Source organism: Panthera uncia, assembly GCF_023721935.1.
Source record: "Panthera uncia isolate 11264 chromosome A3 unlocalized genomic scaffold, Puncia_PCG_1.0 HiC_scaffold_11, whole genome shotgun sequence".
Taxonomy (NCBI): domain Eukaryota; kingdom Metazoa; phylum Chordata; class Mammalia; order Carnivora; family Felidae; genus Panthera; species Panthera uncia.
In genome coordinates this window covers 28,929,257-28,957,233 of record NW_026057578.1, presented here as the reverse complement: position 1 = coordinate 28,957,233, position 27,977 = coordinate 28,929,257, and the positions used below count along the sequence as shown (strand labels likewise).

Here is a 27,977-nt window from a genome sequence, read left to right as displayed (position 1 = left end):
CCAGGAGGAGGTCAAACTTTCACTCTTCACAGATGACATGATATTCTATATGGAAAACCCAAAAGATTCCACCAAAAAACTGCTAGAACTGATTCATGAATTCAGCAAAGTTGCAGGATATAAAATCAATGCACAGAAATCAGTTGCATTCCTATACACCAACAATGAAGCAATAGAAAGAGAAATCAAGGAATCGATCCCATTTACAATCACACCAAAAACCACAAAATACTTAGGAATAAATCTAACCAAAGAGGTAAGAAATCTATACACTGAAAACTATAGAAAGCTTATGAAACAAATTGAAGAAGACACAAAAAAATGGAAAAAGATTCCATGCTCCTGGATAGGAAGAACAAATATTGTTAAAATGTCGATACTACCCAAAGCAATCTACATATTCAATGCAATCCCTATCAAAGTAACATCAGCATTCTTCACAGAGCTAGAACAAATAATACTAAAATTTGTATGGAACCAGGAAAGACCCCGAATAGCCAAAGCGATCTTGAAAAAGAAAACCAAAGCAGGAGGCATCACAATCCCAGACTTCAAGCTACACTACAAAGCTATAATCATCAAGACAGTATGGTACTGGCACAAAAACAGACACTCAGATCAATGGAACAGAATAGAGAACCCAGAAATGGACCTACAAATGTATGGCCAACTAATCTTTGACAAAGCAGGAAAGAATATCCAATGGAATAAAGACAGTCTCTTCAGCAAGTGGTGCTGGGAAAACTGGACAGCGACATGCAGAAGAATGAACCTGGACCATTTTTTTATACCCTACACAAAAATAAACTCAAAATGGATGAAAGACCTAAATGAAAGACAGGAAACCATCAAAATCCTCCAGGAGAAAGCAGGCAAAAACCTCTTTGATCTTGGCCACAGCAACTTCTTAGTCAACATGTCTCCGGAGGCAAGGGAAACAAAAGCAAAAATGAACTATTGGGACCTCATCAGATAAAAAGCTTCTGCATGGTGAAGGAGACAATCAACAAAACTAAAAGGCAATCGATGGAATGGGAGAAGATATTTGCAAATGACATATCAGATAAAGGGTTCATTTCTAAAATCTACAAAGAACCTACCTAACTCAACACCCGAAAAACAAATAATCCAGTGAAGAAATGGACAGAAGACATGAATAGACACTTCTCCAAAGAAGACATCCAGATGGCCAACCAACACATGAAAAGATGCTCAACATCACTCATCATCAGGGAAATAACAAATCAAAACCACAATGAGATACCACCTTACACCTGTCAGAATGGCTAACATTAACAACTCAGGCAACAACAGATGTTGGCGAGGATGCGGAGAAAGAGGATCTCTTTTGCACTGCTGGTGGGAATGCAAACTGGTGCAGCCACTCTGGAAAACAGTATGGAGGTTCCTCAAAAAATTAAAAATAGATCTACCCTACGACCCAGCAATTGCACTACTAGGCATTTATCCAAGGGATACATGCCTTGTTAAGGAAGAGTTAGCTGTATATGATTTCTTCCGCTATCCCACATATCATTTTTGATTAGACAAGACTAGCTGAGTAAAGACAGAATTACGTATTTCAGGAAAGGCAAAATAAGGAAGAAACTCAAATCTATACTTTGGTCATTTTTCAAAAAGCACTTGTGAACCATAATCCTTTGGTTAACTGTGAGTTACAGAATAACTGAGCAGGGAGGCTTTGGGAGATGAGTCATGAACTCTGGGCAGTTCCCTAATTTATTAGACACAATGGCACACACATTCTGTTTTCTCTCCTACTCTACCACACCCAGAAAAAGGGCGAATATACAGTCCTTATTTCATTACAAAAGCATTTCTTAGTTAAAAAAAAAAAAATCAGTTCCATTGCACATACATTAGAGTGTTGGAAAGTTTAACATTCAAATAACAGAGGAAAACCAAGATGCCACTGGCAATACTTAAAAGCCCTAGGATATATGACAAAGAAGTTCTGAAAAATTGTAACTATCGTTTTCCTGATATCTGAGGGTCTAACAACATTTTCTAAATGTTATTAAAATCTGAATTCAGTGTAGATCTGAGACATTCTCTAGGGATACATGTGGAGGCTGTATACTCAGTGGTGGGGACAGTGGGCAGTGTCCACTAACTGTTAAATCACTCACACTTGCCGTCCTGTCTCAAAGCCCCATCTGCACTGAGCACTTTGTATGCCTCCTCTCACTTAATCCTCCCCAACCCTATGACGCTGATAAAGGCGTTACTGCAACTTACTGTGTTGTGCACCTTTGGAAGCAGGGGTATTTCCCTTGAACTACAGAAATCTTGGATTTTAACTTTATAAGCAAGCGATTATAGATGCTTACATGCATTTCAGGGGTAAATTATTTGAAATATACAACCTGTATCATTACAGTCATACTGAGTATCTGCTAGAGAACGATTCCTTTGGCTTCAGGCCAAAAAGAAATAGTTCTTGATCAAACATACACTCCCTGTCAGTGGACCCTGAGAGGTCCTGAGAGACATGCCATCTTCATTTAAGAGGAAGAAGGGCGAAAACTGGTGGTAATAGTAAGGAGAACATGCCCCCTTCCTGAGCTAGTTGTGGACAAGTGATTCAATTCTAGCCAAGAAATTATAAGCTACAGTGTATGATGAGGTTTCTAGGAAGGTGGTTTTAAAAGGAAGTTTTTTTCTCCTGTCCTCTCTCCTATAATGTGGAATTTAGATGTGATGATTAGAGCCCCAGCAGCCATTATGGACCCTGAAGTGACATAAAATAGCAGAATAGAGAGTTAGAAAGAAACTGAGTTCTCCGATGACACTGACCAACGGGTCATACCAGTCCTGCTTACTTTCAGATTTCATATATATGAGAAAGAAAGAAACCTATTTTATTTTCTGATATATACAACCAACCCCAATCCTGATACATACAGCTAGTTATAAGGAATAAGAAGACCAACTCTTAAATGTTATGACTTGTGATCACCTAGGATGGGAATGATAAAGTGCTCTGGAATGTATTTTTCTCAGCCCCTTTGCCAGCAAGTACAATGCTGCCTTCACTTGCTAGAGAAAAAATGTTTCAGGAATCAATATTGTGAAGCCCCCACTAGCAAAGGAGAGTTTGACGAATCTACCCAGAGTGTAGACTTTGGTTGTGATAGCTTCTATTAAGAGTACACCTATTCAAAGTTATGCATTCAATATTCAATACATTAGTACTGATAAAATATGATGAAGCATCAGGTACAAATTATCTCAATATGTGGCATTTTATCTCAGTTAAATCTCACAGCAACTCTACCAGTTACATACTCTTCTTAACTCTCATTTTGCAGATAAAGAAATTGAGAGACGATCACATAGCTGGTAAATTGTGGAAGCAGAATTCAAGTCCAGGACTATCTGACTTCTCTTTACAAATCTTATCACCATTTAACCCTTTAAAAATGTAAAGACTAATGGAGAAACAGATAAATCTTTCTAATACCAACGAAAACTAATTGATGATTATTTCCATTTTATAGATTTCTAAGTAATGGGGCAGTGACTGACTTAAATGTGTTCACATTAATCAATCACTGATTTTCAGATATTCAATATAGATGACCATTTAAGTACTAGCCTTGATTTTAAGTAAACTCACCTTTTTCACAGAGATGAAGCTCTCTGTGAGAAAAGTAAGTATTCAACTCTCAGCCCTGCTGAGGTTGTCTCCCAGGTGTGGGAGAAACAAAGAAGTGGCAGCTAAGAATGTCAAACTCTGCCTGGGCCTTCTCCTAGAGCTGTTCAGGTTCTTGATTTGGGCTGGGCTGGGGTGGGGGGGGGGAGCCCCTTTCTCTCTGCCCCTCCCCAACTCAGGCTGTGTCTCTGTCTCTCTCAAAATCAAATAAACGTTAATTTTTTTTTTTTTTAAAGGGGTGCCTGGGTGAATCAGTTGGTTAAGCGTCCGACTTCAGCTCAGGTCAGGATCTCCCAGTTTGTGGGTTCGAGCCTCGCATTGGGCTCTGGGCTGACAGCTCAGAGCCTGGAGCCTGCTTCAGATTCTGGGTCTCCCTTTCTCTCCACCCCTCCCCAACTCATGCTGTGTGTGTGTCTCTCTCTCTCTCAAAAATAAATAAACGTTAAGAAAAAAAAAAATTTTGGGGGGGAAAAAAAAAGCACCTAGAAGGAGGTTTCAATTCCTTCAGCTAACAGTTCATTCAATCAACATTATATCATTTATTATTAAGAACAAAAACTACTTTTACAACTACAATCCACGGTTGCCTGATAGGTGCTTAGCACTAGTACTAGGCATTCTATATACTTTAATCAATGTAATCCTCAAAATGAGTTAGATACTGTTCTTCCACTCCAGAGATGAAGAATCTAAAGATCACAGGTTAAGGAATTTCTTCAAGGCCACATACCTAATGAGTGGCTATTAGGATTCAAACTCAGGGCATTTAAAACTCCAAAGCTCACGTCCTTGCCTTCACACTTTACCTAACATTGGGAATACCAGAAAGATTAGATAAAACATTGTCGTCCACATAGTTCCCTAGCCAGCTGTGAGGCACAAAGAAACTATTTCTTCAAACCCTGAATCATCACCTGCCATAAATAATGCTAGCTGATTAACATTAAGGTGAGGTGGTGAAACTGCAGAACCAGAAGGAATTTTCAGAGGAGGTAATTCTTGAACTGAACTTAGGAGGATAAAGAGTAAGTAGTGAGCCAAGAGAATGGCAGAAACAGTCTTTCGAGCGAGAGGACTCAGAGGCCTGAACAAGCCTATCTGGTTCCAGGAATGGCAAAGAGCTGGGTGAGGGCATCCAGCAGGACCTCAATAAACATGCATTAAATGAGTATGAAAATGACAGACACGAAAGACTGGGGTCTGTGAGGATGTGTGGAGGTAACGCAGGTGGTGAGGTAACAGGAAGCAGTGATCAGATCAGACAGGGGCTTCCAGGCCACAATAAGAAGTTCTGATCTTGCATGGAACACACTCAAGACCCACCAAAGGCTTTAAGCACAGGGAGACGGACTGGAACAATTTGATTTTAGAAACCAAGACAGCAGGAATGAGGATCAACTGGGGTGGTTTGAGGTTAGAAAGCGGCTCTGACCAAAGGTTTCAGAAGTCACCTAGCCAACAAACCAGGAGGACCTCAGGGCAGGGCAGGAATATCTAGAGGAATCTGATAAGAGAATTGACAGGGCGTGACACTGTGATTTATAAGAAATATATACAAATGTACAGACTTGTTGAATCTCAATGTTGTACACTTGAAACTAATGTAACATTGTGTTATATATTTGATCTTTATTCACAGCTCCTGGCTCACAGCTCCCAAAACCCTTAAAATGTCCTGAGAGACAGACAGGGACAAGGGGAGCATCTTTTGTTATATTTGGTCTCTTGCCCTCAGTTCCCAAAAATGTTCAGAGCCATAAAGATGAAATGTGTGTTTCACTATTTATAATAAACCTATTCACCACAACTGGGTTTATATTAATGAAGGTGACTTTTGCAAAGCACCTAAGAATGGACACTGGTTATCATGGGAACCAACCATGAACAGAAGATTTGAACTTTCAGTCCCACCTGGATTTCCTGGGAAGAGGGGCTACAGGTTGAATTAATCACCAATGACCGAGTTAATCAATTGTGCCCATGTAATGAAGTCTCTATAAAAAACAAAAAAGAAGGGGGTTCAGAAAGCTTCCAAACTGGGAAACTAGAACACTTCCATTTGCCACTGTGCCAAGCCCCAAGTTCCACAAAGACAGAAGCCCCTTGTTAAGACCTCGCCTATGTATCTCTTCATCTGGCTGTTGATTTGTATCCTTTAATATCTTTTGTAATAACAAAATAAAAAATCTAGTGAGTAAACAGGTTTTCCTAAGTTCTGTGAGCTCTTACAGCAGATTAATCGAACCCAAGGAGATAGTCCTGGGAACCTTTGATTTATAGCCAGTTGGTCAGAAGTACAGGTAAGGACCTGGACTTGCAGCTGGCCTCCTGAGTTGGAGGGGGTTACTGGAATCACCAATTTGTAGACAGCCAGTCATCTGAAGTAGAGGGAGGTCTTGGGGGATTGAGCCCCTTACCTGTGGAATCTGATTCTATCTCCAAGTAGACAGTGTCAGAATGCATTTGAGTTCTTGAACACACTGGTGTCCAAGAATTGCTTGTTGGTGTGGCAAAGCCTACACACACACACACACACACACACACACACACGTTGGAACTGGGTCCAGGAAGCCTTTCATGGGGGTAGAACTGAAGACTTAACAATAAGATGCCAAAGGTAAGGAAGGCCCAGCTATCTCACTTAAGTGAGTCATAATGCTATAAACAGGAGGATGACCACTTTGGGGACACGGCATACCACGGGGAAGGTGATAAAGCTTAGTTGTGAACACGGAGAATGTACATCACACACCTACGTGGGGCAGGGGTGCAGGGTATGAGGGTAGGAGAAGGGGCAGAATGGTAGACAAGCAATGACAGAGCAGCTGCCACGGAAGTCAGGCAGTAGCCAAAGAAAGGAAGAAGACAGCTGTAAGAGTGACAATAGCAGCAATGGGAGAGCCAGGCCAAGAGACATCTGACAGGAGCAGGAGGCAGGAGTAGGTGGGTGTGGGTGAGTAGAAAACTGATACATGCCATTAAGAGAGGGTGGGGTGGGAACAGCACACTGAATACTTGCCATGGAGCTAAAACAGCTTGAAAAACGGCCAAGGGCTTGTGAAGCAGTCCTAGAACACCAGAAATCAACTTGCGTTACTACAGGTCTTCTCTCGAGAAAGGCAATGTGGTAGAGAGGTCCAAAATAAAAGGAAGAGGAGCCCCCTGCCCCCACTAAAACTAGTAAAAGTCTGAGGCCCTGAAGAGATGCTCACTTCCATACATGAAATGCAGGACCACCAAAGCTATAAAACAGATGGTTAAATTCTACTGCCTTTAAGTTATACCTAAGGCAAGGTTCAGTTTGGGGCCTGGAGAGAAATAAGCCTGGAGGCAAGGAGGTCAATCAGATTACTTCCACAAACAAACAAACAGTTTGGTATACATTTATATTGCAGTTAAGACAAAGAACAATATGGGAAAATATCTGCTGTTTAAATACACTGGAATAAATTACTGGATATATGAAACCAAAGTATAGTATAGGTTACATGTGTAAAATAAAAAATAAAAACAAACCAGGGGCAACTTTGAAAAAGAATAAAATGGGAGAAATCCATTTACCCAGTGTTAAGGCTCAGTATACAGCTACCATAACTAAGACAGTGTGAGATTAGCAAAGGGATAAATGTATAGACCTGTGAAATAAAACAGAACTAGAAACAAATCCACACAAATATACTCAAATAATTTTTTGACAAGGGTGCAAAAGTGGAAGGAGGACAACCTTTTCAACAAATGGTTCTAGGAAAACTGGATACTGTCTCCACATGCAAAAGAGTGAAGTTGGCTCCCTACCTTACACCATATACAAAAATTAACTCAAAATGGATCAAAGACCTAAACATAAAGGTTAACATTGTAAAACTCTTAGAAGAAAACATCCGGGGAAACGCTTCAAGGCACTGGATTTGGCAATGATTTTTTAAATATGATGCTAGAATCTGTACAGTTCAACAAAATGAAAAAATAGGTAAGTTGGACTTCATCAAAATTAAAAATGTCTGTGTATCAACGGTCACTACTAACAGAATAAAAAGGAAACCAACAGATGGGAGAAAATGTGTGGAAATCACCTGATAAGGGATTGAAATCAGAATATATAAAGAATTCCTACAACTCAAAAACCGAAAAAGTCAACCTGATTTAAAAATGGGCAGGGGTTCCTGGGTGGCTCAGTAGGTTGAGCGTCCAACTCCTGATCTTGGCTCAGGTCATCATCTCGCTGTGTGATCAAACCCCCACGTTAGGCTCTGCGCTGACAGCACCGCCTGCTTGGGATTCTCCCTCTCTTTCTCTCTCTGCCCCTACTCTACCCTGCTGGGGGGTGTGTGTGTGTGTGTGTGTGTGCGCGCGCGCTCTCAAAATAAATAAATAAATGTAAAAAAAAAACTTCAAAAAAAATGAGCAAAGGACTTGAACAGACACTTCTCCAGGGAAGACAGACAAATGGCCAATAAGCATATGAAAAGATGCTCAAATCACTAATCATTAAGGAAATGCAAATCAAAACTGAGACACCACTTAATACCCATTAGAATGGCTATTAAAAGAAAGAATTAGAGGGAGGAAGGGAGAGAGAGAGGAAGGAAGGAAGGAAGGAAGGAAGGAAGGAAGGAAGGAAGGAAGATAGGAAGGAAGGAAGGAAGGAAGATAGGAAGGAAGGGGAAAATGACAAGGATGTGGAGAAATTCAGACCCTGTGCACTGTCAGTGGGAATGTAAAATCGTGCAGTCACTGCAGAAAACAGTAAGGTGATTACTCAAAAAATTAACCATAGAATTACCATATGACAGGCCAATTCCACTTCTGAGTACACAGCCAAAAGAATTGAAAGCAGGGACTCACACAGGTATTTGTACACCAATGTTTACGGCAGCATTGTTCACAATAGCCAAAAGGTAGAAGCAACCTAACCACCAAGGGAAGAACGGATAAACAAGATGTGGTATATACATACACTGGAGTATTATTCAGCTTTAAAAAGTAAGTTCTAATACATGCTACCACATGGATGACCCTTGAAGACATCATACTAAATGAAACAAACCAGTTGCAAAAGGACAAATATTGTATGATTTCATTTACATTAAGAACACAGAGTAGTCAAATTCATAGAGACAGAAGGTAGAATAGTGGTGACCAGGGGTTGTGGGGTGGTGGGGGGAGGATGTGAAGAGTTGTTCAACAGGTATAGAGTTTCAGTTTTGCAGGATGAAAAGTTTTAGGGATGGACAGTGATCATAGCTATCCAATAATGAAGAAACTTAATGCCATACTGTAGACTTAAAAATGGTTAAAATGGTAAATTTTTTTATATAGACAGCAGTCAGAAAACAAGGATCCCAAAAAAATAACGGGAAAAAAATCTGAACATTTTCACCAAAGAAGATATATGTGAGGCAAACAAGCACATGAAAGATGCTACAAATCATTAATCATTATGGAAATGCAGAGTAAAACACAAAATGCCACACTCAAGTGGCTAAAATTAAAAGATTTTTAACACCCAGTATGGTCAAGGATATGGAGAAGTCACAACTTTCACATGTTGCTCACGGGAATGTAAAATAATATAACCCCTTTGACAAAATCATTTATCAGTTTCTTAAAAAAGTTAAACATAAACCTACCATACAATCCAGCCATTCCACTCTTGGGTATTTATCCAAGAGGAATGTATGTCCATACAAAAGCTTGTTGTACATTAATGTTCACAGAAGCTTTATTTGTAATAGCTGACTGGAAACAACCCAAAATTCCATCAGTGGATCAAGGGATAAATAAATTTTGTTATACCCATATAATAGAATACTCAGCAATAAGAACGAATGTTTTTATTCATTCACAACACGAATGAATCTCAAAATAATTACGCTAAGAAACAAGACAAAAGAGAGCATTACTTGTTTTAAAACATAGGTTTTATTATTATTCAGTTATGAGACCAAAAAATCAGATGACTGCCACTGAAAAGACAGCTTGCTATTCACAATTCCCAAGAGGAGGTGGCATGCCATGCCACACAGGGGCCACATGGGGAAGCACTAGGTTGGTTAGAAGGCAGGGGGAGTGAGGGGCAAATACCAGTAAGAAAACTTTATATTGTGGTTTCAGCAGGAAAACACGGGCAGAGGCAAGGCAAACAGGTTTGGGATTAGCTAATCTAAATAATAACAGTGGGCTCTGGGGTTTAAAAGCTATCCCCAATTGCCTAGCTCCAGGTTGGGGGTGAAATCAGGCAGACAGTGACCCAGAGTGTGAAAGCCCTAAAAAGGAGGTGGTTGGGGTGTGGGCTCTGGATTGGTTGGTTTGCATATGAAAGGCACACCAGCAGGTGAGTTGTTTATCATCTCTAGAAATTGCTTAACCCTGAGAGGGGCAGTCTTTCCAGGGTGAGTAAGGCCCCAGGGGTCAAAGCATCAGAAACACATAGTACAATAATGCATGATTTCACTTATATAAAACCCTAGCAAATACAAAGTAATTTATAGCAACAGAAAATAGATCAGTACTTGCTTGGGGACAAAGGTATAGGCACCAGCACGAGGGAAGGATTATAAAGGTACACAAGAAAAATTGGGGGAATGACGGATATGTTCATATTCTCTTGACTGTCGTGATAGTTTCACCACATACACATGTCAAAACTTAATAAACTTTATACTTTAAATGTGTATACAGTTTTATTTTATATCAATTATAAAGTTGTTTAAAATTATAGGGACCATCTGGGGTGCCTGGGTGGCTCAGTTGGTTGGGTGACCAACTTCGGCTCAGGTCATGATCTCTCAGTTTGTGAGCTCGAGCCCCGCGTCGGGCTCTGTGCTGATTGCTCAGAGCCTGGAGCCTGCTTCGGATTCTACCTCTCTCTACCCCTCCCCTGCTCACGCTCTGTGTCTCTCTGTCTCTCAATAATAAATAAACGTTAAAAAAATTTTTTTAATATTAGGGACAATCAATGACAAATGTAATAACACAAAATATATACAATAAAAATTAAACAAGGCTCAAGGATAGTTCCTTGACAAATCAACAAAAGATAAAAAGAGAAGGCACAAATATAAGTAGAAATAACTACAAATATAGCAGATGAAAACTGAGACTATTATCAACAACTATTACCAACAACAACAAATAATTTTGAAAACGTAAAACAGACAAATCTCTAGAAAGAAAGAACTTAAAAATCAACTCAGAAAGAAATTAAAAAAATGGAATATTCTTATATTAAAGCATTTGAACCAAAAGTTAAAAATTTTCTCACAAAGAAAACACTAGGCCAAGATGATAGATGAGAAAAAAATAGGGAATAATCCCCAACTCATTCCAAGAGGTGAGTGAAAATTGGCACTAAAATTAAACAAAAACATTACAAGAAAAGAAATCATAGTCCCTCTTCCACTCAATAATCAATACAGGTCAAAAATCTTAAACAAGGTATTAATGAAGTCATTCTGGTATTTAAAAAAGATAAACCACAATCAATCTGTGTTTATCAAAGGTATACAAATATGTTTTGATATAAAATCTATACATATAATTCACCCATATTAAAGAAGAAAGATCATAAAATCATTTCCATTTACACAGAAAAAATACTGGATAAAAACACATGAATTCATGATTTTAAAAAATCCTTCTGAATTAGGAATAGAGGGCTCCCTTAACCTGATAAAACAGTTCCTATTTTAAAACAGTAACACTATCTAGTTACTCTTTTCAATAGGGAAACACTGAAAGCATTCCCTTAAAAATTTTTTTTAATGTTATTTATTTTTGAGAGACAGAGAACGAGCAGGGGAGGGGAAGAGAGAAGGAGACTCAGAATCTGAAACAGGCTACAGGCTCTGAGCTGTCAGCACAGAGCCCGACGTGGGGCTCACACCCATGCACCGTGAGATCATGACCTGAGCTGAAGTCGGATGCTCAACCAACTAAGCCACCCAGGTGCCCCTAAAATCAGGAATAAGACAAGATGACCCATTATCACTTCTTCTATTCAATAATTTATAAGAGGTCCTAGCCTTGGCAATAAGAAAAAGAAATCAGAATAAAAATTAGATAGGATAGGATTATTTGCAGGAAATGCAATCACTTACATAAAAAATCCACAACAACCTACAGGCAAATCATAAGAAATAATGGCGGGATAGGGTATCAAGGTAACTAGATAGAGGATTTTTATATCCAAGCAAAAATGGCCACTGATTTGCACTCAAGAAAGGGTTTGTTTGTTAGGTTAAGAGAAAACTAATCAAATGCATATGCTGATGAGGACTCGGAAGACAAAAGAGAAAGAACAGGAAAAGTGAAGGAGCTTCAGTTTGACATCTTTGAGATTTCTTGTGATGTAGAAAAGTCAAAGGCTAAAAAAGAGGGGGAGACAGTGGAATAAACTTTCAAGAAGTGATAAGACTACTGGGGTGCCTGGGTAGCTCAGTCGGTTAAACATCTGACTTGGTTTCGGCTCAGGTCGTGATCTCACAGTTCATGAGTTTGAGCCCCTCACTGGGCTCCACACTCCTTGGGATTCTCTCTGCCTCTCTCTGTCCCTCCCCGACTCACTCTGTCTCTCTCTCAGAATAAATACAAAAGAGAAAGAGAAAGAGAAAGAGAAAGAAAGAAAAAAGAGCAAAGACTAATAGTGCTGCTACAGAAAATGGCAAGAAATCAAAGAAAAGGACCCAGCTGACATGAGACTTATTTTTCAAGACTTCTTTTCTGGGGACACCTGGGTGGCTCAGTCGGTGAAGTGCCCAACTCTTGATTGTGGCTCAACCATGATCTCACAGTTTCATGAGTTCGAGCCCCGCGTGGGCTAAGTGCTGACAGCATGGAGCCTGCTTGAGATTCTCTCTCTTTCTCTGCCCCTCCCCCACTCACATTCTCTCTGTCTCGCTCCAAATAAATAAATTAAAAAAAAAAAGAATCCTTTTCCGGAAAACTTCTCTAAGCAGTGATGGTTTGGAAAACACGGAATTAAGGTTTGCTGGCTGAATGTAACAGAACTATAAGGAACAGGGTTGAGTAATGGCAAGAGAATAGCTGAACTGCTGAACCAGAGTCTACCTTTGATAGGAAACGATGGTAGACATTAAAGATGATTCGAAAAAATAAAGGACTTAAGTGACTAAAATCAAAAGATGTCAGAGTATCTTATAGTGGCAACAACAGAGCAGGCACCTGGAAGGCCCCAAGAGACTAATTTCACCAGAATCATTTGGAATCTATTATAACAGATAGGCCTTTGTCCTTGAAAAATCAATAAACATCATTAACTCTCTACAGTTATAGTTGCCTTGAGATACGGATCTTAACACCAGTACCATGCAAACCCTTTACTACCTTCAGATTATGCCACAAGCAGCTTGCTAAATGCCCCTCCATAATTGTGTATTTACTTTCTTCTATTCCTGCGGACAAAACTTACACTTGCAGCGCTGCTTCTCTTCTTTCAAAAAAATGATGGGTATGTAGGTTATTTGAAGCATTCATCAGCCTCCTATCCAACTGCTTAGACGGAAGTTATCCAGAGGCACATTTTATTTAAAAATCATTTTAATACATTTAAATTTTGGCCTACGAATTTGGCAAAAATTAGGCTGCCAAGTCAGTATATTAGTTCCTGGCAGACGCTGACTTCCATGCTATGGCACTGGCCAATACTGAAATCTCTTATCTGGAAGGAGGACTGTTCATATACTCGGTGTCTGCAAGAGTCCCTACTGAGCTGCACACAGGGCAGTGTGTACTCTACGAAAGAGTCCATGAGGCAGGCATTGGGGGGGGGAGGGTAGTTTAATTCTTTCACAAAGCCTGTGGAGAGTCTGGGAGTGATGAAAGCCTAGAAAACTAATGAAAGGCCCTTTTATAACCGGGGTGAATGTGGTGCACAAAAGCAAAGTCAGATGACCTACTTAAAGCTTTGCATTTACTGATGAGAATTAATTCTCATTCCACATTAGTCTCTTTCTAGAAAAAGAAAACCTTACATAATGGTTGGAAAGTTAAGATACAGGGAGTATAGGTCTACTAAGTTCCAATCTTTCCCTCTCAAATATCAGCTCAAGACCCAGAGTCTGTGGCCAGAAATAAAATATACTTCATAAGGCTCTGAGAGGTACGCTTTTGTTTACCTCAGTGTAACGTGTTCTCTGACTGTTGGGCTTTGAGGAAATTTAAGTTCTATAATCCACTGATCAGATCAGAAGTTTGGGCTAATAATATTATGAAAGGAAATAGTTTCTTAATCTCTTCTTGGACCTTATACAAAGCAAATGGATGGTAAACCTGTCTTGGGAGGTAAGAACAGCCTACGTTCCTTCAAAGCAGAGAACCAATCATTGACTCATTTGTTCAACTAAGTTCTTGTCTTGTGCCAGGCAAGGATGCAGAGAGAGAACCTCCTGCCCTTGAGGAGCTCACATCTCAAGTGTTTTCTTACCTACCTTTCTTGTGTTACCCAAAACATTTCAGGTTAGTCGGTAGAACTCCTATCGTACATGAGGGTAGATAAATACGGTCTTTCTTCATCTAGACTCATTTGCTCTCTTTTCCTTAAATGGAGGAATAAGGGATACCTGGGTAGCTCAGTCGGTTAAGTATCCGACTTCAGCTCAGGTTATGATCTTGAGGTCTGTGAGTTCGAGCCCCGTGTTGGGCTCTGTGCTGACAGCTCAGAGCCTGAAGTCTGCTTTGGATTCTGTGTCTCCCTCTCTTCCTCTGCCCCTCCCCCCACTCATGCTCTGTCTCTCAAAAATGAATAAATGTTTAAATAAATAAATAAATAAATAAAGGAATAAGATGGAAAATTTTTATCTCGTTTTTCTATGATTTCCCATTAAAAAAAAATTTCTCATCTGTTCTAATTTTGTTAAATCAACAGGCATTTACAGAAAGCTTACTATATGTGCCAAACTGTGTAAACACTTATGAGGAATATGAAGAAACCTAGTACGGTCTCTCTCCTCATGTACTTCTTTCATTACTTCCCATCCCACTACCATGTGAAGTCCTCACCTTCCTCCCACAAGCCCCCCCTTTTGCTTTGAATGAAGAATCATAACTAGTATAGGACCACACAGCTAGATCTAGAGGCTAGACTGATCAATTCTTAATTCACTAATCTTCTGAAGGAAACTAGGAGAAGAATGGTGAGGGATGAGGGACAACTCTAAATCTCAATTCCCCCTCCACCACTCCCCCTGCCATTACCCCCACTTCTTTCTGGTGTCATTCAATCTTTATATTGACAAATGCTTCTGCCTGGAAGCTTCTGGTTCCAGTTCTCTCAACATCAGCCAGGTCTCAGCTTAAATGAAACATGCTGAAATTAAGTTATGGTAGGACCATTCTCTATACCCTCCCCACTCTAAATTATTCACTACCATAGCAACCTTTTCGTTGTTTTCACAGAACTTGACTGTATATACATCCATCTGTCATTTAATCAAGATTCTGTGCTCAAATGTAGATCAAAGACCATGTGTGCTCTGCTCACAGAACCTACCCAACACTTGGCAAAGTGTCCCACACGTAAAAGGTATCTCAGGCAGTGGACTAAAGTAGGACTAAAGTCCTATTTAAAAGAATCTCAACCCCTGAAACTGTATTAAAATGATTTAAGAACTTTAGGCAAGGTGAGAAACAAATCTAAATCCTGTCTAGAAAAGGATATCATCCTAAGTCTCAAAATACTTTTACAATTTAAAAAATACAGTGTCTGGTCCATGAGGAAATAACACGATAATCAGTAGAAAACAGATGAGAACAGTACCACAGCATTAAGGATTTCAGCTAAGAATCAACGCTATTAAAAAAAAAAAAAAAAGGTCAAATAGAAATTCTCAAACTGAGAAAATACAATAGCTGACATAAAGTCTCAACAGATGGATTTAAGAACTGCTGAAGAGAACTGGTGAAATGGAAGGAAGTATCTATGATAAAGGAGAGGGAGGCAAGGGGATAAAAAATACAAAAGGGAAGGTAAGAAAATACAATGAGATGATCTAATCTACAAGTAATTTGAGTCCCAGATAAAAGGAAGAAGAGAAATAAGACAGAAGAAATACTTGAAGGGACAAAGGCTGAAAATTCTCCAAAACTTACAAAAGACATCAAGTCTCAGATTCAAGAAATCCTAAGAACCCCAAGCCAATAAAAGAAATGGAAATCTGTGTCTTTACATACCACAGGATTATTTCTGAAAACGAAGAATTAAAAAAAATTTTTTTAAGCAGTCAGAAAAAAAGACAATGTGGTAGATTGTGAAGATGGCTACAAAAATTCCTACTGATTCTGCACACACATCTTTTATAATGAGAATCTGGCACTCCTATCAAAAGGTGGAGCTTATTTCCCCATCCCTTGAATTTGAGCTGGCCTTGTGACTTGTTTGAACCACCAAAATGCAGCAGAAGTGATGGTATAACTTTCAAGCTGACACCTCAAGAGACCCTGCGCTTCCATTTTGCTCTCTGGAAACACTGCTGCCAGAACATGAAGCAGCCCTGGCTGACCTTTTTACATAGAGCGGGCCAGCAGACAGCCAACACTAACTGCCAAACATGTGCCTGAGACAATCTCAGCCCCCAGACTAACCAGGAGCTGGCTACAGCTGCACAAATGACTCTAGTCAAGACCACACAGGAACCAAAGAGCTAACCCAGCACAGTTTGCTGATTCAAAGAAGCTAATTAGTATTAGTAACTAGTAAGCTAATTAGATGGACGCTGTTTTCAGCTACTAAGTTTTAAGGTCTTCTGCAATAGAAAATAGGCAACAACAGAAAATAGATACAGAAATATTTTATTCAGGGAATAATATCAGATTAAATAGCTGATCATAGTACTCCAGCATTGTTAACTTTACATCACAGTATTTAGGCTACAGGTTATCAAGAAGAAAAGTAAACATCATCCAAGGGCCTTACATCTTCTCCTGGGGAAAAGGTTAGTGAGTTTTTGGTTATAGGAAGGATAGTTATCTCATGTTAGGTGGAAGCAAGACCTTGTTACTGTCTTTATTCAGAGATTAAATATGGTTTCAGGAGATACATATGTGTGACAAGTTGACATGGGATAGACCTGTGATGATTAATTTTATGTGTCAACTTGGCTAGGCCACATGTTACTCAAATATTAGTCTGATGTTTCTGTGAAGGTATATTTATGAGATATACATTTAAACCAATGGACCTTGCTCTTTCCACCATCTTGGAACCTGTGGAGGCCTCCGGGGAACAGGACTCCCTAAAACAACAAATACGTCCAAGGCCAACTTTGCTGGGTATAAGCAGGGTCTTCAGAACCAGAGGGAGCACACAGCTCTTCTTAAAATTGAAGGTGATTGTGCTCGAGATGAAACTGAATTGTATTTAGGCACGAGATGTTGGGGTTGGCACCCTGCTTCTCTTAGCAGTCTAGGGAGGTCAGGGAGCCGTGCAGGCACCCAACCCTGGCAGCTAAGAAGCAGTGACCGGGATGCAAGTTTCGGTGACTTGTGGGATGGTCTTGACCCTGTTTTCGTGTGTTTGTGTGTACAAAGCAAAGAACAACACAGTGACTCCTGGTGGCAAACCAAACAACACCAGAGTAATGTGGGGGAAAAGTAACTCAAGCTCATGGAAACAGTGGCATGATTTGGGCCAAATTCCGAAGCAACCTTCCTGCTAAAGCTATGGGCCACAGAATCTGTGTGATGCTATAACCCTGAAGGATTTAAACTTACTGAAAAGTAAATAAATATAGGTGTAGATTTGTTCTCTTGTATTTTGTTAAAAAAACTAAACTAAACTAGTGGACTCTGAGTAATGCAGACTGGCCTTCATAATATGGGCAGGCTATATCTAATCAGTTGAAGGCGTGAACAGGAGACTGTTCCTCCTCCAAGCCAGAGAAAATTCTCTAACAGACTGGTCTTTGAACTGCAACTTTTTCGAGGCTCCGGCCTGCTGGTGCTTTACTTCAGAAATTTAACCATGATCTATTATTAAGAAACATTGGGGCACATGGGTGGTTCAGTCAGTTAAGAGTCCAACCCTTGATTTGAGCTGAGGTCGTGATCTCACAGTTAATGAGATGAAGCCCCATGTCGGACACTGCACTGATGGTGCGGAACCTGCTTGGGATTCTCTCTCTCCCTCTCTTTCTACCCCTCCTCTGTTCCCTTTCTCTCTCTCTCAAAAGTAAACATTTTAAAAAAGAGAAACATGTGTTAATAAAAATCCTCATTAAAATAATGCAAAATATGGGGCGCCTGGGTGGCGCAGTCGGTTAAGCGTCCGACTTCAGCCAGGTCACGATCTCGCGGTCCGTGAGTTCGAGCCCCGCGTCAGGCTCTGGGCTGATGGCTCGGAGCCTGGAGCCTGTTTCCGATTCTGTGTCTCCCTCTCTCTCTGCCCCTCCCCCGTTCATGCTCTGTCTCTCTCTGTCCCAAAAATAAATAAAAAAGTTGAAAAAAAAAATTAAAAAAAAATAAATAAATAAAATAATGCAAAATACTAAAAAGGCACATGATTACCCTGACCGATGCTAAAACAGCTGCTGGTAAAACTCCTGATTTAAAAAAAAGAAAAAACGCATTTGTTAGAAAAAAAATTTATTGATGGGGTGCCTGGGTGGCTCAGTCAGTTGAGCACCCAACTCTTGATTTCAGCTCAGGTTATGATCTCACGATTATGAGACTAAGCTCCCGCACTGGGCTCTGTGCTAGGCATGGAGCCTGCTTGAGATTCTCTTTCTCCCGCTCTCCCTCTGCCCCTCCCCCACTCATTCTCCCTCTCTCTCTCAAAAAAAAAAAAAAAAAAAACAAAAACAAAAACAAAAAACCCCAAAAAACCAAAAAAATTTATTGAGCATTTACTATGTGTCAGGCCCTGTTCCTGGCACTAGCAATGACACATTAACAAGCAAAACCTAACTAAATCCCTACCTTCATGAAACTTACAGTCTAAGAACAAAAAAATGACATTCAACAAATCACCTCATGGACAAATGTGACTAGTATTAGGAGAAGAATTATAGGACTCCAAGAGCCTATAAAAAGAAAACCTGACCTAGTAAGAAAGCTCAGTCAAGGCCTCCCTGATGCACTGATTCCTTGAACTGGAATGTGAAGAATGAACAGGAGTTAAACAGGAAAGGAGGACAGGAGACTCAATTCTAGCTAGTAGTCTCAGCAATGGTGGGAGCAGGGCCTGAAAGAGGCCACTGTATCTGGAGCATGAAGAGCACGGTACCAGAGAAGGTTGGGAGATGTATGTGGAGCAGGACCATGTAAGGATGATTTTTCTTTTTTTTTTTTTTTAATTTTTTTTTTAACATTTATTTATTTTTGAGACAGAGAGAGAGCATGAACGGGGGAGGGGCAGAGAGAGAGGGAGACACAGAATCTGAAGCAGGCTCCAGGCTCTGGGCCATCAGCCCAGAGCCTGACGCGGGGCTCGAACTCACGAACTGTGAGATCATGACCTGAGCCGAAGTCGGATGCTCAACCGCCGGAGCCACCCAGGCGCCCCTTTTTTTTTTTTAATTTTTTTTTTTTTAACATTTATTTATTTTTGAGACAGAGAGAGACAGAAGGGATGATTTTTCTTTGTCCTGCAAGCATTCAGAAGCCTCTGGAGAGTACAAGCACTAGAGAATGAACACTCTGGCTAGGGACAGAGGACAGAGGACAGGATCTAAGTAGCCCAGTTAGAAGGTTAGGCTATCGGCAGAGATGTAAAAGCATTCCAAGTAGGCACTATAGGACTTGACAGTGGTGGATCTGCTCTTGAGGTGAGGGAGAGAGAGCTGTCGAGTGCTACTCCTCTTAGGTTTCTACTTTACCTAGCAGGTGGCACTCAAAGAGTCAGGGAAGAGAGGAAAAGAACCATATTTGTGAGGGGAAGTTCTCAGGAATCTCAAAATCAGAAACAAAATAACCTTTCATCTGGAAAGATTATCTTAGCCTAATGGTCAATAACATACTGAAAAGCAGGATGCGCTGAAATAAGAAAATACGAAAAGCATGTTGGCTATCACCACTTTGATTTCCTGATCTTCCAAGGGCTGGCATATGGTCTCTGTAGCAACTACTCAACTCTGTTGCTGTCCCATGAAAGCAGCCATGGACAATATGGAATATGACTGTGTTCCAGTAAAACTTTATATATGATACTGAAATCTGAATGTAATATAACTTGTATTTGATATAGTTTGCATATATTATTCTTCTTTTGAGGTTTTTCCCAACCATTCAAAAATGTAAAACCATTTTGAGCTCGTATGTCATACACAAAAAAGACAGTAGGCTGAATATGGGAGGCAGGCCCTAGTTTGACTTTTGTTCTAGAAGTTCTAGCTAAGGGGATGAGAAAACAAAATGAGATGTAATCTTTAGGGAAAATCCTCCCAAAATTTAATTGTAGGTGAAAGACTATGTACTTAGAAAAAAAAAAAAAAAAGATAAAAGATTGTGTTCTTAGAAAACAACTAATGTTCCTTAACTAAAGCTCGTATTTTAAAACTGAAATGGGGTTTTCTAGGTCTTCTAGAGTATGCGTATTCTACCCTATTTCAACATAAACATACCCTAATTACAACAACAACAAAACAAAACAGACAAAATTCAAGAAAGAACGGACAGAAGATCCTGAAAAGTGGAAAAAAGAAGGTGGATTGGCTAGGTCCCATGGACCAAGGGACTGACCGACCAAGCAGAAAGTTTCCTAGTTTTTGTTTGATTTGGTTTGGTTTGACTTCTGCTATGTCCTAGTTTGAGCTCTGGAGAGGCCTACAACCTGCAAACAGTAATGAGCACAATCAAAAAAGTGCCAAGACTGCTTTCTCTAGACAAAGGATCAGGAAAAGGGCAGCTCAGGCAAGATAAAAACATTCTGACCATATATGTCCCACTCCAGGCAAACAACAACCAAAAAAGTGGCACCCCTCCCTCCCCTCACCTCACTGTGGCCCAGAAACTGTGAGCAGAGTTCTGTCTTCCAATCCTGCATTAATGAGGCAGCACTTTTTCTCCCTCCCCATGGTGCAGCTGTGGAGAATATGGGTAGAGCCAGGTAGTCTATCTCCACCCTGGCATAATGAAACGGAGTTCCAACTCCAGCCCAACTAGAGAGTAGGGGGGAGGATCATGGTGAAGAGGGAGTTAGGGAAACAAATTTTCTAAATATGTGTACAAAATACTAGACATACCTCTGAGTGACCCATGTGTAAAAATGACCAGAAACAACACAGCAAAAAGTTTCAGAACTAAACACTGGTCTAAAACAATACCCAGAGGCACCTGGGTGGCTCAGTTAAGCATCCAACTTCAGCTCAGGTCATGGTCTCGAGGCTGGTGAGTTCAAGACCCGCATAGGACTCTGTGCTGACAGCTCAGAGCCTGGAGCCTGCTTTGGATTCTGTGTCTCCCTCTCTTTCTGCCCCTCCTCCACTCACATTCTGTCTCTCAAAAATAAACATACACTAAAAAACATTTTTTTAAAAAAACAAACCTCTCTGGTAATGATACAGGAACAGATTAACAAGTAACAGATTCCATATATGATAAAGCATTTCAAATCAGAAAAAGATAAATATTTATTTAATAAACAGTACTAGGAAAACTACTAAACTGGTGTACCTGGGTGGCTCAGTCGGTTGAGCATCCGACTTCAGCTAAGGTCATGATCTTGCAGTTTGCGAGTTCGAACCTCACATCAGGCTCACTGCTGTCAGAATGGAGCCCTCTTTGGATCCTCTGTCCCTCTTTCTCTCTGCCCCTCCCCCACTTGTGCTCACTCGCTCTCTCAAAAATAAACATAAAAAAAACCCACTACTAAACTGATTGAGCAAAAAGTAAATTAGCTCATTTCACGCAATATTCCAAAAAAACATATTCCAAAATGGTTTAAAGTTCTAAGTATAAATAGGGCACTGGGTGGCTCAGTGGGTTAAGCATCCAACTTCTATTCAGATCATGATCTCACAGTTCATGAGTTTGAGCCCCGTGTCGGACTCTGTGCTGACAGCTCAGAGCCTGGATCCTGCTTCAGATTCTGTCTCCCTCTCTCTCTGCCCCTCCCCCATTCACACTCTGTGTGTGTGTGTGTGTGTGTGTGTGTGTGTGTGTGTGTGTCTCAAAAATAAACATTTAAAAAGTTTTAATTTTAAGTATAAAGTACAATACTATGTATGTAGTTTATACTAAACATCTTGAAGAAGGCATTTGTAAATATTTGTCTGTTCTTGAGGTGTAGTAACACTTTCCAAAACACAAAAAAAACAAAAATTGAGTAACTTCAAATACATAACATGTTTAAGCTCCTATACATCAACAAAACATCACAAACAAAATTTAAATCAAAATACTATGAAAAGCATTTTCAAAATGTTACAGGCTGGGGCACCTGGGTGGCTCAGTCAGTTAAGCATCCGACTTCAGCTCATGTCATGATCTCCTGGTTCATGAGTTCGAGCCAGGCATCGGGCTCTGTGCTGACACCTCAGAGCCTGGAGCCTGCTTCAGATTCTGGGTCTCCCTCTCTCTCTGCCCCTCCCCCACTCGTGCTCTGTCTCTGTCTCTCTCTCTCTCTCCTCCAAAATAAACATTAAAAAAAAAAATGTTATAGGCAAAGGGCTAAATAACCTTTTTAAAGTGTTTACAAATCAGTAAGTACAAACACATCCATGGAAGGGTGAACAAAAAGCATGAACAGGCAATTCATACACAAGTGAAAAAAATTAATCTTTAAATGGGGAAAAAAGAGCACTGGGTGTTGTATGGAAATTTGACAATAAATTTTATATATTGAAAAAAAATAAAAAAATAAATGGGGAAAAAAGGCAAATTAAAGTGGGTTTTTTTTTTCACCTCTCAAACTGGCACATACTCATAAAAGTGAGAACATTTAAGTATCTATTCTACTCATCCAGCATTTAGTCTATAATGCTATGTGCCATATGATAATTTAGCTTTATACATATACATACATATATATATATATATATATATATATATATATATATATATATACACACACACATACATTTATATGGATATAAAATCTCTCTCCTCCAGGCAGGAATTTTCCTACTTTGTTGTTTTCCCAACACCTAAAATAAAAACCAACACATAATAGGCATCCAAACTGTTGGTTAATGATATTAATGAAAATTATAAAAGCCTCTGAATCATTGAGGAGAAGAGTGAATAAAAGTACATTTCTGTTACAGACTGAATGTGTTCCCCTCCCAAATTCTCACGTTGAAGCTCTTAATCCCCAATTCGATTTTGGAGATAGGGCCTTCAGGAGGTAACTGGGGTTAGATTAGATCATGGGGTGAGGCTCTTGTGAAAGGATTAGTGGCTTTATAAGAAGAGGAAGAACGATCTCTCCCTCTCTCTCTCTCTCTCTCTCTCTCTCTCTCCTCTCACCCCTCCCCTGCCCCCCACACACCAAAGAAAGGCCATGGGAGGTCACAGCAAGAAGTCAGGTGTCTGCAAACCAAGGAGAGTATTCTCACCAGACACCAATCCTGTTAACACCTTGGTCTTGGACTGCCAGTTCTCCAAAAACTGTGAGAAATAAATTTTAGTTGTTTAAGCCATCCAGTCTATGGTCTTTTGTTATGGCAGCCTACATGGAGTAAGACTATCTCCATCCCATAATACTTTAATCTACAAAAAAGTGCCATCTTGATTTATGGATTATCCACACCATGTGGTTTCACCATTCCTATCTCAGGCTGCCAACCACAGCTCAAAAGTATCACACTCAGGGTCTCAGTGCAATGCAGAAAACATCCTTTGTCAGTTTCTAGCACAGTAGCTCAAAGCTCCCTCTGGACAGATGGCTTTAGTGACAAGAGGACATCACCCTCCCTTCTCTACAGAGCCTCTATTCTCTGTTTGGACTAGAAGAAGAGATTCCCTCATCCTTTCAAAGACTATTAATCTCTGTGTCCCTGATTCCATTTCAGATCTTTCACCTTACATTATTATGCCTTTCCTTCTGGTACCTTCAAACCTTCCTCTCCAGCTCTCACTTTCCTCTGTTTTACAAATAGGCACAGATGTTCCAAACAGATTTTTTTAACGTTTTTTTTTTTTGTTTTTTTTTTTGTTTTTTTTTTTTTATTTTTATTTTTGGGACAGAGAGAGACAGAGCATGAACGGGGGAGGGGCAGAGAGAGAGGGAGACACAGAATCGGAAACAGGCTCCAGGCTCCGAGCCATCAGCCCAGAGCCTGACGCGGGGCTCGAACTCACGGACCGCGAGATCGTGACCTGGCTGAAGTCGGACGCCCAACCGACTGCGCCACCCAGGCGCCCCGAAACAGATTTTTTTAAAATGCAAACACAGGAGTGCGTGGGTGGCTCAGTCAGTTAAGTGTCTAACTGGTGATTTTGGCTCAGGGCATGATCTCACCGTTTGTGGAATGAAGCCCCATGTTGGACTCAACGTGAGGAGCCTGCTTGGGTCTGTCTGTCTCTCTCTCTCTCTCTCTCTCTCTCTCTCTCTCTCTCTTTCTCTCTGCCCCTCCCCACTCATGCACTCCCGAGCACATGTGCCTTCTCTCTCTCAAAATAAACTTAAAAAAAAGAAAAGAAACAAAATGCAAACACAATAACTTACCCCATTTAACCCTGCAGCCTCCTGTTTTCCCTTCTTTCCTCATACCACCAACTTGGGTAAGATGTACTTTGCTTTTCTTTCCTCATTTTCCACCTCTCCTTAATGCCCTCATTGTGTTCTTCAAGCCTTCACTCTCAAGTCTACAAATAAATTCTTCAAATCCAATTTTTTCCCCAGAGTTTTCATCCTCTTTAACTTGCACTTGACATGTGATAGTAGTTATCTCCTTTCTCAAAAGTTTCTCAGGTTCTTGGTTCTCTGGACACAATGACAACTAAATTTTAGCTCCCACAGCTTTTGTTCCTCTACTACTCACACACAGGTATTTTATTTGAGTCCCAATTACAGGCAAGGCGTTGCATTAAATATTAGGGATACAGAAAGAAAAAGCCAAAGTTCTTACCCTTCATTTTCCAGTTCAGCCACTCACTTAGCAAACTTTCGTTGAAAAGCCAGTAGGTGATGGGTTTAGAAAGCCAATTATTTTAAACTTACATTAGAATTTTGAAGGTTTTGGGGTAAGTTTAAAGTTGAACTACCTGTCCCTGTCTTCAGGGGAAAAAAAAAAAAAAGACTTGTCCTTGCCTTCAATGAGCTCCTGGCTCATAGGCAAATATCTTCTTTTGTGTCCCCATCATACATTATATACTCCTTGAGAGCAGAATCCAAGTCTACTTCACTAAGACTCCAAAAGTGGTCATACTCATCAAATGCCCAATACATGCAAGGAACAAAGAACTAACAGTGCTCAGGTTAGTGATATACAATATTTTTGATCATACATGAGAAATTAAGAAAGCAATTATTTCCTTAGAGAAGCAACAGGGTAGAGTGACACAAACTTAGCTCTGTGTCCCTACTACAGCCTGGTATTTAACTTTTGAGTTTTCATTTCATCTTTAAAACAGGACTCTCTCCCACCAATATCAGAGGATTGCTGTGAGGACTATAAACTAATATACGTAATATACACGTAAATATATCTATATGTAACAACGTATAACCTCTATCACTGAGTCTAGTATACAGCAGGCACTATCCAAGTTTCCCTCTTCATGTGCTCCTTACTTATCTTTGTATTCACTAACCCTTTACCAGGACCAAAATGATGATTGGTATTCAATTACACATTTCTTATGTAATTGATTTCTAGGACTCAGATCAAGCCATCACCTTAATGTACACCTTCAAGATGAGGAATTCAAGTTCCATATAAATAAGTATCACAAACCCATATTCTAATACTTTACACTTAAACATTTTCCCTAAGAAATATTCTATATGTTCCTTGAGCCTCAAACTTTGCACCTGTAATGACAAGGATGAACTGGTAACACACCTATATCGGTAGTAACAGCTCACTCAGTCCCTCTTTTCCACAGCCACTATGGAATGTAAGAAGGAGCTGAGGGCTCACTCTGGGGCTCCTTCTGCCATAAACTAGAAACCTTCTATTATTAGTGACATTGAGCTTCTTTTCATGTGACTGTTGGGCCATCTGTGTGTCTTGGAAAATGTCTCTTCAGGTCCTCTACCCATTTTTTTTTTTTTAATAGACTCCCTACCCTACATGGGGCTCGAACTCATGACCCTGAGATTGAGAGTCATATGCTCTACTGACTGAGCCAGCCAGGTGCCCCTCCTCTGCCCATTTTTAAATCAGGTTGTTTTTTTGAGGTTGAGTTGTATAAGTTCTTTATGTATCTTGGGTATTAACGCCTTACTGAATATATCGCTTGCAAATATCTTCTCCCATTCAGTTAATTGTTGATGGTTTCCTTTGCTGTGCAGCTTTTTACTTTGGTGTAGTCCCATTTAATCTTTCATTCTTAAAAAAGAAAGAACAGGCAAGTATCACCTGACCAAGATAAACAAACAGGAAAAGAAAATGACTGGAGGAAATAGGGATAATTAAAAACAAAAACAAAAATTCTAAAAACTATCTTCGGAGATAAAACAAAAACTGAATGCAATTATTTTTTTTTAATTTGAGAGAGAGAGAGAGAGAGAGAGTGAGCAAGCAGGCAGGAGAGAGGGGCAAAGGGAGAGAGAGAGATAATCCCAAGCAGGCTCCACACTCAGAGTGGAGCTGGACACAGAGCTCAATCCCATGACCCTGGGATCATGACCTGAGCTGAAATCAAGTCAGATGCTCACCTGACTTAGCCACCCAGGTGCTCCTGAATGCATTTTTAAATATCAGGACAAGAATCAGTTCTAAAAAAATTTTTTTAATACACTGAAAAAAAAAAAAAATCAATAGAAAGACTGAGAGATAAAATCATGACAGTCTCCCAGAAAAGAGAAGCTAAGGCACAGAAAACAAGAGTGAATAGATAAGAACATTACAGAACAATCTGAGAGGCCCGATATTAGAAAGTTTCTGACAAAAAGAAAAAAATGGAGGGGAGAACATTATCTAAGAAGATAACTTCATTAAATGTGAAAATACTGGTTTTCAGATTAAGGGGGCCCACCAAGTATATCACTATGAAAGTATAAAATACATGGAATATAAAAGATAAGCTTCCAGAGATGGGAGAAAATTAATTTCCTACAGGAAACAAAAATGAGGCTAAATTTCTACATCTCATAAGCAACAATGAATGTCAGAAAAAAACAGAGCAATGACTTCAAAACTCTGAGGGAAAAGAATCTGCAATCCAGAATTCTATACCCAATCAAATCATCACTCAAACATGAGGGAAGAGCTGACATCAGAAAGTATCAAAGTTTATCTGCCATGTACCCCTTCTCTCAAGAAGTAGCTTGAGAATGAACTATAGCAAAATTTAAAAAAGGGGGGGAGGCGGGAAGATGGAAACCAAAGATCAGTGGAGTGGGTCCAACTCAAAAATGTGGTAAGGAAAATTTCAAGAATGCAGTTGTGCAGATGGCTTAAAAAAAAAAAAATGAGTATAAATGAAAAGGGTCTTCACAGACTAGAATGTGTATGACTAAGATAGGGAAAAGTGAAATAAAAATTCAGACAAGAAAAAAAGGAAATTAGAATCACCAAGAAAAAAACTGTATAAGAAAGTCTAAATATGAAATAAAAATATGACTGGAAATAACTGATAGTTTCAAAAACAGAATTAACTTTTTATTCATTTTCTCCTTTCAATTGCCCAGGGTCCACAACATAAACCTACAGGGAAAAACATTATAAACCCAGAAAACAATGCTTGGCCTGACACTGAATAATATTACTTACCTATAGTAATGTAAATGCTACACGCACGCGCGCACACACACAGAGGAATATTATTCAGCCATAAAAAAGAATGAAGTTTTCCATTTACAATGACATGGGATGGAGCTACAGAGTATAATGCTAAGTGAAATAAGTCAGAGAAAGACAAATACCTTATGATTTCACTTATATGTGGAAGTTTTAAAACAAAACAAACAAGCAAAGGAAAAAGAGACAAACCAAGAAACACTCTTAACTATAGAGAACAAACTGATGGTTATCAGAGCAGCAGGGGGTGGGGGAAATAGGTGGCAAGGAGGAAGGAGTATACTTGTCATGATGAGCACTGGGAGATGTATGGAATTGTTGAATCACTGTATCATACACCTCAAACTAATACAACACTGCATGTTAACTATACTGGAAGTAAATAAATATGAGAGAAAGAAAGAAAGAAAGAAAGAAAGAAAGAAAGAAAGAAAGAAAGA

General features: G+C 39.8%; 1 protein-coding gene and 1 long non-coding RNA gene across 6 annotated transcripts in view; both read right to left on the bottom strand.

The window, feature by feature from the left end:
• The window catches only part of PTPRA (protein tyrosine phosphatase receptor type A), a 159,059-nt gene that overhangs the window by 84,095 nt on the left and 46,987 nt on the right, over positions 1-27,977 (bottom strand). Inside the window, exon 2 of one of the 5 annotated variants that reach the window (XM_049650051.1) lies at positions 5,588-5,670. The exons of the other annotated variants lie outside the window; for them this stretch is intronic. The gene's annotated coding sequence lies outside the window, so the exon portion shown is untranslated. The remainder of the gene's footprint in view (positions 1-5,587; positions 5,671-27,977) is intronic. 5 annotated transcript variants of the gene reach the window in all.
• On the bottom strand, positions 20,158-26,965 carry LOC125936152 (uncharacterized). The gene is made up of 2 exons (XR_007461944.1): positions 26,021-26,965; positions 20,158-22,773 (listed from the first exon to the last, which is right to left on the bottom strand). It is a non-coding gene; the product is annotated as an uncharacterized LOC125936152 (long non-coding RNA).